Source organism: Sciurus vulgaris (genome assembly GCF_902686455.1).
Source record: "Sciurus vulgaris genome assembly, chromosome: 10".
NCBI lineage: Eukaryota > Metazoa > Chordata > Mammalia > Rodentia > Sciuridae > Sciurus > Sciurus vulgaris.
The window spans coordinates 77,233,321-77,245,469 of NC_136470.1; the positions used below are offsets into that span (position 1 = coordinate 77,233,321).

At 38.7% G+C, this 12,149-nt stretch overlaps 1 pseudogene across 1 annotated transcript in view; it reads right to left on the minus strand.

Moving 5' to 3' along the window:
* Positions 1-10,988, minus strand: part of LOC306671068 (biogenesis of lysosome-related organelles complex 1 subunit 6-like) — a 343,174-nt pseudogene extending 332,186 nt beyond the window's left edge. Inside the window, exon 1 of the transcript XR_013766774.1 lies at positions 8,194-10,988. The product of XR_013766774.1 is annotated as a biogenesis of lysosome-related organelles complex 1 subunit 6-like (transcript). The remainder of the gene's footprint in view (positions 1-8,193) is intronic.
* Positions 10,989-12,149: the final 1,161 nt, after the last annotated feature.

Sequence of the window (12,149 nt, forward strand, 5' to 3'; positions counted from 1 at the left end):
TGTATAACTTGTTGCTCAGGAGCAGTATAAGGAGGTTATTAATGACTATTTAGATCATTAGTACGTCAAAAAGACTTAGGATCTACAAAATTCCAATGGGATCTCTATGTGACACTCACCTTCAGTCCCATGTGAATGGGATCTGTGGGCTGTGCCCACCACCACGTTCCTTTGATGTTTCTCCTCCATGGAAATACATGGACATAGCAATGGTCCCTACCTCATAGATTTAAATGAGATAATGACAATATAACATCTGTACACATTAATTATGTTCCTGTGTGTTCACCAAATATTTTACTTCCTTGTGGAATGGAGGATAACTATGTTTTCAAGCCCTTTTGTGCCTGGGTGGGGCCATATGACTAATCTGGCCAATGGAATACAGGCAGAAGAATGTGCTTATTATAGTTGGAACCTGGAATGCCCCCTAAGACTCAGGGGTTGAAGGGTCCCCAATGCAGCAATGTTCAGAGCTGGAGCTTTTCAGAACTGATTGGATCATGAGGGCTCTGACCTCATCAGTGAATTAACCCATGGGTAGCTGGATGGACTCCTGGAAGGTGGTGGAAACTGTGGGCAGCGGGGCAAGATTGGACAAAGTAGGTCACTGGGCATGTGCCTTGAGACCTCTGAAACTGTGAGCCAAAATATACTTTTCTTCCTTTAGTGTTGAGTATTAGTTAGTGTCATGTATTTTGGTCAGAGAAACAAAAAGCTGACTACATAGTGCTCAATCCCTGGAGTCTCCTGTGAAGCGCTGCATTTCTGTTCCTTCTGGACAATGGCTGCACTTTGTAGATGGTAGTGTCACAGCAGAGCAGGAGGTTATGTCCTTGATTCGCTATTTGAGAAAAGTTGACTGATCTATAGCAACCAAACCAAATTCTGTAAGAGAAAACTTTTTGTGTTAAAATATTTTTAGAGAATTTGTTTGTCATAGCAGCAGTTCATATTTTACTCTGATTAATATAGAAAGCATTCAGAAATAAAAATCATAAATGGCATATTTTTTACTTACTCTGGATCTATGCCAGCTATGGATTTTATAATCAAAACTTCTACACTGACAGCAGCATCAACCCTGATGAGAGGTACCTTCAGATTCTGAAGTGTTTGGCAAGAATTCAACTGTCTTGCACATGATCTGGCTTCATAAATATATCTATTGTCTTTTAATTCTTAAAAAAACAGCAAGTGAGGGAAATTCTCATTTTATAAAAGCATTCATTTCTGTAGTGCTAACTAAGCTCCAGACTTGTTCTAGTATCATCACTCTGGTTGCCACATGCTATTCCCATGATAGCCCCATAACACTGTGAGGTCACTGTTCCTCTTGCCATGGACTCCCATTTCCCGCCTTCTTTTTCTGCATATGTCAGCAGTGATGCATACCCTAGCTTTGGGCAATCCCTCTGCTATCTATGTCACTGACTTCCATTCTTTCTTACTTCATTGGTTTAGATGCTGCTTTTCATTCCTATCACATTTATCCCTGACACACCAGAGCCTCATCCTTGGTAGAAAAAGTGCTCCTTACCTGATGCCATTGGGTTCTCCTGGCCTCCAGGATGAAGCACATTCAGTGGCAGACCTTCAGAGCCCAAGAAATTAGTGAGCCTCAAAAGCCTCTGTAGCACCCATCCATCCAGTCTTCTCACCTTCAGTCTCATGTGCACAGGGTCCATGGGTTGTCCCCACCACCACCTTCCATCAGTTTCTCTCTGAATCTATTCCCACATCCTGATCAAGGAATGCAAAGTAGTTTTTGTTTTCACATGTCTTTTCTTATTCTGATTCTTGATTCTTTCTGCTTCAACCTGCCTCTTTCTTACAGTCAATTCCCTACCTTTCCCCATCAACTCAAATTCAACAAGAAAATCAGATTCTAGATTAAATAAACTTGCAAAGCAATGTCTTTCTGTTTGTTCTCCATTCAGACCAGTGATGTGGGACAAATACCTGAGAAGGCCCTGAGCACATGACAGTGAAAGAAGACCATAAAGCTTCTTGTTTTCTTGCAAGGAAATAAGGGATCCAGGATCAGGGAAGGTGACCATGTGGATCCAGTCTGGAAGTTATCATTGAGATTGGTTTGATGACACATAGGACACATCATGTTGAAAATTCCCCAAATGATGAGGGTTTTCAAGAGTGGATTAAGTTCCTCACTGAGAAGTCAGTTAGCAGCACTGGGGATGTCTGGAATAAAGTATTTGGGGTTCCAATGTAATTGTAACTTGGTGTTAGGCACAGCCTATTGAGCAACCCAACAGTTTGGCAATGGTGTAAATACAATGATTCCTGGTTATAGGCAGGTACTTGGTCCCCACAGAAGTCATCCTTTTGGAGCAGGGTTGGTGACTGATGGGTTTGGCATAAAATGCAAATTTGCATTTTGTGGAATGTGTTAAGTTCATTCATCTAAATCATTTTTGTTATAGTCTATGATGGCTTCTGAAAATTGCCAGGGTAGGATTTTTATCTGATCTTTCAATATTATTGGAGGTCATATAAACAGGATTATATGAAGTCTTTCACTGTCAATTAGTGTAATTTTAAATCAACATTCTGTCAACAATGTGTAGATTTTATAGGGTAAGGAGGAAGAGAGAAGGGCTGGTTTCTCCATCCAGTAGATTTGCCTGGCTTTTAGTTACTGCTTACATAAAAGGCAAGGGTTACATATGGAGGAAGAGGAAGGGAAGAAGGAAGAAAGAGAAAAGATGAAGAGGGAAGAGAAGTTAAGAAAAAGGAGAAAGAAAAGAAGGGAGAGGGGAAAGGAGAAGAAGGAGAAAAAGAGCATCCTAGGTTATCATAAGGTGCCTGAAAGATTTTTCTATTCCTTGATTTCATCATAAACAACAAAACATTAGAGTTATTAAAAAGGATAAAATAATTCATTTTCTGTGAAAAGTGGATGCCTAAATGATATTCATATTATAATCTAAAACATGTGAGTCTTTCTGAACTCAACATGCAGAAGACATTTTTTGCTAATAGATCCAGTCCTGGGCACAAATTTTTATTTATGGAAATAAAAAACACATTAAATTTCATGTAATTAAAGAATATTGGCCCTACTATTAAACATGATTTACTTGCCTTACCTTCAAGGATTTATGAGCATATCAGGGCAACACTTTAAGTCTATAAATATGAGGAAGAACTCTCTTCATTTGAAAATCTTTTTAAGTGCTGGATTCAATTTTCATCCCTTTTACAACTCCACAGGAAACCTCCCAGCAATGAATAAGAAAAATCAGTGTCAAGAAAATTGTCTCACTCATTGCTACAATATTGTCATAAAGATGTGCTCTTTCAAGTTAGTTAAAGTTGGGAAGAGTAAATAGATAAAATAATCCAATGAAGAAGCACTTTTCTGATCTGGTCTTCTGTGATCTACCACACTGGCTTATTTCAGGTGATGTTTGGACTTCAGAATAGATTCCACAAGAAGAGATTCCCCTTTGTCTACAGTTGACCTAGTGGGGTGGAGTCATCCCAATTTCACTTCCTACCACTTTTGGGATCTCTACATCTCCATTCATATAACAAGGAAATCATATTTTCTATCTCAGCATTGTGATGAGAACTGAATCACACAATGAATGGACCATGATTAACATCCTATCATCATTGTTCATGTCATCTTCATCCACCAAAAAGTTCCAGAATTAATCCTAGGTCTGATCTTGCCTCCCTTAAATCCATTCTTGAAAATGCAGCTGGAATGAATCTTCCAGGATATAAACTTGACATATTACTTCTATGATTAAAAGCATTCATTGTTGCTCCATTTTAAAAGAGCAGTGTCCATGATCCCAAAGGAGGCAGCCAGGCCTTTCACCATCAAGCCCTGTACCCTCTCCAACCTCTCCCCTCGCTCCCCCTGTTTCCTTTCCCTGCTGTGGACTTCCAGCCAAACAAGGCTATTTGATAATCCTAAGCATTTCCTTCCATTCACTTCACTCTTCCTTCTGTTCTTCTCCATGCCTAAACATTCTTTCCATTCTTATCTTCATAATGTTAGACCAAAAAAAAAAAAAAAAAAGTTACTTTCTTAGAGCAAGAAACTCCAGGCTTAATGATGCACAGGAGAAGGGAAATTATTCTGCTCCAGTGCTGTTCAAAGAGGAGCAGGTGCCAATTTTTAGCAAGGAGAGGATTCACTATGAACTCAGAAATCCTGCAGCTTTGCAGTTCCCACTGTGGCTTATTTGCTCACACTGTTAACACAATCATGGTCTCAGGTCTCCCAAAATCAGCCTATTCAGTGTACAGCACATCTTATAAAGCATCTGCAGCACAGATTGAATCAACACTTTAAAAGTCCTGGGACTTGATAAACATATGATTTGCTTAAGTACTTTAGTGGTTACAATTAAAGTGAGGATAATGTCTCCTAGAGTCTTGCTAAATTATACTTGTACACACAGGCAGGAAAATAGTGACTTCTCAATAGCTTTCCTAAGTGGAAAAAAGAACAGGACAGGCAGCAAAATATATTGACTATTTCCATTTGGGATTGTGGGGAGTTTGGGTCTACTACAGATGGCCTTTTGAGATTAATAAATACCTATGCCTTCCATGGTCCAGCCACCCTTTGCTTTTGTTTTTAGCAATAACAACAGTAGTAACAGTAATATCTCATACATATGAAGCAATCACTTGCAAATCAGTTCTGTGTAAGTCAGATATTGGGGAAACTGAAATCTAAAGGAGGTTAAAGTACTGGCAGAAGATATCATGGAAGGTTGATGACAATTTTGAAGTGAAGGTTGATGTTTAATATGTTATGAATGAGGATTTTCCTGCCAGGGTGACAGTCATGTAATGGGGACCATTTTCCCTACTAATATATCCATATCCTCTGAAGAAGGGGATGTTGGGATTAAGGACGATTTATGAGAGTTGCTGCTCAGTGGTTGGCATGTTAGAGGGAAGTAGGCAGCAAAGTTTCCTCCTGTTGTTGCCCACTTGGGGTCCCTAGATCTTGGGAGGAGTCCTGGTGAGGGCCAAGTCATCAAGACAGTGGTTGGGCCAATATCAAGCTTCATGGCTCTCAGAGACATAGAGCATCTGGGCTGGCAGTGGTGGACAGTGGGAATCTCAGGCTAGAAGCCCTTTACCAAGCTGCATGAACTCATTTCAGTATTGGAATAACCAGTAAGATTGTAGCAGAGCATCAAGCTCTAGTTATAAAGAACAACAAAATTTTAAGTAAAAGAGTTCAAAGGACTCAGTGTTGTAAGATTTTTTCAGAGGAAACACCTAGAAATCCTGTTCTATGGGGTTGTTTATTAGAAAACACCTTTTGGATTGACAAGACAGGGCTTCCCACAAGGAATGAATTAGAAAACCTAGAGGAGAAAAATCTATGAGGTCTAAGTCCTGCAAGGATCATGGTTGGGGGATCACATGCTATGGCTTGCCCTGGATGCTCTCAATATCTGAATTTGCTTTTCATTTTCAAGAGTTTTATGGTTTGGATGATAAATTACATGGTCAAACCAACTCCAAGAATTGTCTGGTCACTGGAAAAATGGATGAGAGAAAAGAGAGTCCTGGATCTGGGCCTTGAGTGATGCAGTAGAGGCTCAGCTGACACAGTCACAGTCTGACATAACTGAGGGCCCACAAACAGGACAGATAAGTAGAAATGGCAGAAAGAGGGAGTTTAGGGAAAAAGCTGTTGGAGGCATTGTTTAATGAAACTCCCAGTCAAGACAATTTCTGCAGAAGCTCTAAGCCAGTCACAAACAACCCAACAATATTACCAGTGGCTCCCATGTAACTAATGCCCACTAAGTTTCAAGCACTTTGCTAGGGCCTAGATTATAACCAGATGCCATCCTTACCTATTGAAACAAAACAAAACAAAACAAAATGTATCCGAGTCAGAAGTGGAAAGCTCTGAGGCTCAAAGAGGTTCAAGGACTAAATAGAGACATAGAGTGATAAAGCAGTCAAATTGGGGACTCTGCAGAGAGATCTGCTTGGATGTGCAGGGACACTGCAATGGCTTTTAAGAAGACATTTTCTAAGATCAAGATTAGGGTATCAAAAACCTGTGGAACTAGAAGTAAGAAAGCAAGAAAGCGCTGTCCTTTAACTTTGAGGGCAATAAAACTTTCCATTCAACAATGTGTACTACTAATTCTTTTTTTTGTACTGTGACCCCAGAAGTTAAAAAAATTCTCCAGGAAACAAAAGAAATACAAGATGTGGTTTCTTCACCAATCACAGAACATGTGACCTGAATCGGAGGGGAAGAATTGATACCAGAATCATCCTGACATAGTAAGATGCCTACAGAGTCTTGAGTTGGGTTCTGATACTGATTCTGACTGTGCCTGGTACCAGTCGCATGGCAAGGCATGTTGCTTGTTCAGAATCTCTGCTGTCCCATGTGTAAGCAGGAGTAGGGAATAAGGCCAAATTCATGAGACTGAAAATCATGTCTGAAAATCATGCAAAAGTATCCTGTACATTGTGAAGGAATATTCTAGAATAAGCTATCCTGACAGGAAGCAGAGGAAATTAATCAAGACATATAAGTGCTGCAGGTGTCCATGGAAACTGACTCCCAAGAGAGCAGATAATCATTCCATGGATTTACAGTTTCTCATTGCCTAAGTCTACCATCTATTTCCATTAGTGTCTCTTCCTCCTCCCTTTTTAAATTGAGAAACTGCATTTTCTTACTCCCTGTAGTCTTTGCTTGTTGGGGGTTTCTGCCATATCCTGCATGGATGAGAAAAGGGTTAACTGCTGGAGGATGATGTTGGCTATAAATCAATCAATTACCCATAAACTTATCTAATCAATAAACACATATAAACCAATACTCTTTTTAAAAGAGAGGGGGCGTGATGTGTCGGGTCATACCAGATCTGGCCTCTAACAACATGGAGTAGCCCAGTTCTCCTTTATTTATAGTCACACAGGTAAAGGGGTCTGGAATGGGAGGGGCTTCTTCTGTGAGGAACAGGATGGGGTGCAGCTAGAGGAGCCATTTGCTTACGGAAACTGTCATAGAATCAGACAGGGAGACACGCCCACAGTGCCACATATTCCCTGGCAATCCGGGACAGAGCTCCATGTCTGCCAGTTCCAAGAAGCCTCTGTGTGCTGTGGCTCAACCTTGTCTGATTCTGCTAGATAAGGATGACTTCCTACATCTCCTCCTTATTTATTTTGTAAAATGCAAATGATGGGCAGTTATTCTGAGGTTCCGGCTCTTGGTTTTGAGAGCTGCTTTGAGGTCCCGGCACTTGGTTCTGAGAGTATGACAACGTATTATCATGATACAAAAAAAGAATTAGTAGGAAACATATCAATCCAATAATATATCATTCAACTTAGGAAGTATTTGATCAAGCAGAAATGCAGAGTCCATGAGATCAATTTTGTGTTTTGAATATCTTGGATGTGACAATGCGATTTTATCAGATCCTGGCTATTATTATTGCTATGTCAAATGTTCATTAGATGTTTTTTTTTTAATTTAGAGTTTTTTTTAATTAAATGCATAAAAATCCTCACTTTACAAGTTTATAAGTTCAAAATCAGACAAATATATGAGGGCATATAATTAGTATGCTTATAACTGTAGCCACCCAAACACTCACTGTGGACACATCTATATTGCATTCAGCATCTGCATATTTACATGATACTTATCGCAGAGTAAACACAATGAATTTGCATCTTTCAGTTCAGTACATATTTGATAGTTCAAAACAAAGGTAAATTTTTTCAACCAATCCCATTTTGTGAGAAATACAGTGAGATTAATTATAAGGTTTATATGTTTAGTTAGCAAGATATATTTGTTATTGAAGTACAGTTATTTTAGATTTTAATTACCAAGATAACAGTACTTTTGATTTACCATTTACCTCAAATAAAGGATGCTGATATATATTTGTTTTGCTATGTTTAAAAGTCTTCAAACCTTAATAGTACAATTCTAAAAGAAGCTTATGTGCCTTAACATTCATTCAATAAACATGATTTAATACAGAAATTCAATTAATTAACCAGAATTCTATATTTATTTCCTGTCTTCTATGGTTCAGTTTTAAATCTGACTGGATATTAAAAACAATAATTCAGGGCTGGAGATATAGCTCAGTTGGTAGAGACCTTGCCCTGCAAGCACAAGGCCCTGGGTTCAATCCCCAGCACCACAAAAAAAAGAAAAAGAAAAAAAAATTCAGAATTTATTATAAGTTAACCCCAAAATTTACTAGAGAGCTTTTAAACTATTTCACTGCTTATAAACATAAATCACTAGATAGTCTATACCAGTGGTTCCTTGCATCATAATTATCTGAGGAGTGCTCTAAAAATACATTGGCTCTTATCAAAACTAATCTGTAAGATCTCAAAATGTATTTTTTAAGTTCCCAGGCAAAAACAATATGCAGTTTAGTATGGAAAACCATGACCTTAGCCACTACAACTGTGGTTCTTATCTTTCAAGATGCAGGAGAATCACTGGGGAAAACTTTAAAAATAAAGTAAAACAAACAAACCAAACAAATAGATTTGCTTCAGTAGATTGAGAGTGGTGACCAGGAGCCAGCATTTTAAACCACCATTACAACTGGTCAAAACCACTCTGACAAACAATGCACAGTCTTTATCAGATATTGTATTATAAAAGAGTACATTCAGCAATTTAGGTGACATTGTCCTGTAAGTCCTAGTGAATAATTCCATAGGCAATTTTGCAAGTGATGGATGGCAACACTTAGCCTTTTCAAATATATTTATATTCTTAAGTTAAAGTCAAGTGAATTGTGAGACTATAAGTCATTCATTAAAGAAGGCTCCTTCAAACAAATTACTTAAACCTCTAAACACCAGTTCTTAGCACCCAAATTAAATCTATTGCTTTCTATATCATTAGCCTAATGTGTGATCAGAGGTAGTAGTTCCAGCTTACCAAAAATGTAATGTGGATTATAAAAGATACACATTCTTTGATTGGAGACCAGTTGAATGTTAAATAATACTAAAATAAAGGTATAATACAATTTCAATTTCGAACAATGAAACTTCATATTATTTCCCGCACATAAGTTCCTACATATAATATCAGAAAAAAAAAAATTCTAGAAAACACTAAAGGCATCATGCTGCCTCTTTTTTGAAGCTATTTACTAATTTTTCTGCCAATCTTATCATTATCTATAAAGTAGGTAGTTGGTACTTTTCATTACACTTTGAGATTTGAAAGCACAGAAACTATATCTCACTGCCTAATGACTAAGTATAAATCCATAGGGGCATTTGAGTATATGATAGCTCCATCACCCCTGTCAAACTTTAGGAATGATGTCATCTACTTTGAACCCCAAAGGTACATAAGCAACAAAAATAAGAAGCAAGAATATATGGTTAGAAGAATCTATCTGGCATCTTGCTCACCTAATCTATGCCTAATGTGCTGTTATTTCCTGTGTATATACTTTCCCATTATATTCTTCACAAAGGCTTATGCTATCTCTTTTCCAGGGACATATGTAATTAAAAAACTGGCAATTTTTCTTAACTAAGTAATGAAAAGGCAATTATCAAAATCAGTATTTCAATGCCAGAAAGGCAAGTCATCTCATAAAATAAGCAACTGTAACTTTTAAATCTGTAATCAAGAAACTTAAAAATTCATACTAATTTTGAACTACTTAAGAGTCTAGACTCTCATAATAATCAAAGCATTTTTCAGTTTACAAATGACAGGAAGTCAAAAGTAGTGAATCAAAATTAGTGAAACAAAAGTTGAAAAAGTTACACATAAATATCAAAACCAAGTGACATTATGTCTACTACTAAGAAAGAAAGGCTTCTTAAATGGCTTAAGTAAGATATGAAAACAGGGCAATCCTGGGATGAAGATTTCAAAACATAACACAAAAGTATAAGGCACTATCTGAACCTCACTCCACACTTAGGTCATCTTAAATCCAAAGAGTATAGGATACATGAAGAAAACACACAAAAACACAACTTTTCATGCCCTTTTAACTGGTTTGGCTGTTAACTGCTTTTCTCTTCCAAATTCTTTTTCTCATTGCTGCTCCCTTTCCAACTCTTCTTTCTGCCTCTTCTGCTGCAGTTTAAGTGCCCTTTTCTTTAACTTTGATGTCTATTCATGAAGCATCAGCATCTCTTTCCTTATGCACCAACTTGGCATGATAGTGTTTAGCTTCAGTGAACAAAGCATTAATATCCAACATAGAATGACATTCTCTAAATTTTGAATTCTCTTGTTCCAGTGTATCTAATAACACAACTTGGTTCTGTGTGAGTTCCTGGAGAGCTTGTTTTGATCTCTGCAGATCTGGCAAGTAGTGAAAAAGCAATCCTTCTGCCAGTTGTTCCACTGCTTTGTCTTCCATAGTCAAGTCCTCTATTAATCCTTCACCTGGAGAAATGTCACTTAAACCCGGCATCAGCTCGTTGGACTCCAAGATGTCAGGGGGCCCGGTCAGTACCCTGTCAGAGGGTGGTGGCCCAGGGACACTCATGTCCCTCCCTCTGGGAAAAAATCATTAGATGATTTTTAATTATCTCTTAGTCCCATTGGGACTAGATATTGATATTTAGTTGTAGCAACACAGACATCATTACAGTCATTATAGTGTTTAAGCCTGTATTTAAATTGGAGAGCAAAAAGCTCATTATTGATATTTGTAATAGTAACTATTGAAGCATCTAATTTGATCTCAATCATTTTATTATTATTTAACTTTTAGGGGCCATAGCATCTTAACAGAAGGAATTATGCCCCTAGATGTAATGAATGTGGAAATAGATGGAGACCTAAGAGAATACATTCTTCTTAGATCTTCCATTATGGCTAGTGTAATTAAATCCAGTCACCAGGATGGGTATAATATATCTGTAAAACCTCCAATTCTATGAATACCATCAGTAAATACTGGAATTGATTCTCTAGTCCACATCATTGAGTGTATTAAAGGTGGATCGGGGGGGATCCAAGATGGCAGACTAGAGGGTGACTGCATCTCCCGTTGCTCTAGAACTCAGGATTCAAGAATGGGAGGTATTGAGAGACTCGGACCAACATAGAGCCGCGGGCTAAGTCTGTCCCACCGGGTGAAGCTTGGCCCGGGTGGCAGGCCCGGACAGTGGGCAACTTCTCGGAGCAGGGCAGGTCAGTGAGAATCTTCCCAAGCAGCCCTGCTCCCTCCGACGACAGGTGCGATCCACAGCCAGCTTCCAGGAGCAGGCCTGCCCAGTGAGAGCTTTTCTGCATAGAGCCAACCTCAAGCCCTGGACCCAGTGGTGGGCCCTGACTCGCAGCCGGCTTCTGGGACCAGGGCAGGACAGCGAGAGGCTTTCCCGAGCAGCTCAGCTCCCTCTGTTGGCGGCAGGCCCTGTCTACAGCCAGCTTCTCGGAGCAGGCCCACCGAGTGAGAGGGTTTCCACGCAAAACTAGCCCCCAGCACTGAACCCAGTAGAGGGTTAGCGGCAGCTTTATTCAGAAGTACTGTGTTATCAAGTTCCTCCAAGATTCAGGCTACCGAAGGCAGGGACGTGATATACTGGAAATATATAGGGACACTATAAGTTAATAGAGAAAATCTGCAATATCTCAAATCCCACTGGTATCTGACCAATATGAGAAAACAAGGGAAGAAAATGTCCCAAACAAACCTAGATACTGTATCAATAAAACCCAAAGGCAGCACAGCAGAAATGTCAGAAATGTCAGAAAGGGAGTTCAGAATGTACATAATTAAAACAATCAGGGAAGCAAACGAGGAGATGAAAGAGCAAATGCAGCCATTGAAGGATGAGATGAAAGAGCAAATGCAGGCATTAAATGACCGCACCAATCAACAGTTAAAAGAGCAAATACAGGAAGCAAGAGATCATTTCAATAAAGAGTTAGAGATACTGAAAAAAAACCAAACAGAAATCCTTGAAATGAAGGAAACAATAAGCCAAGTTAAAAACTCCATAGAAAGCATAAACAATAGGATAGGATAGAACACCTGGAAGACAGAACCTCAGACATTGAAGACAAAATATTTAATCTTGAAAATAAAATTGACCAAACAGATAGGATGGTAAGAAATGATGAACAGAATCTACAAGAATTATGGGAT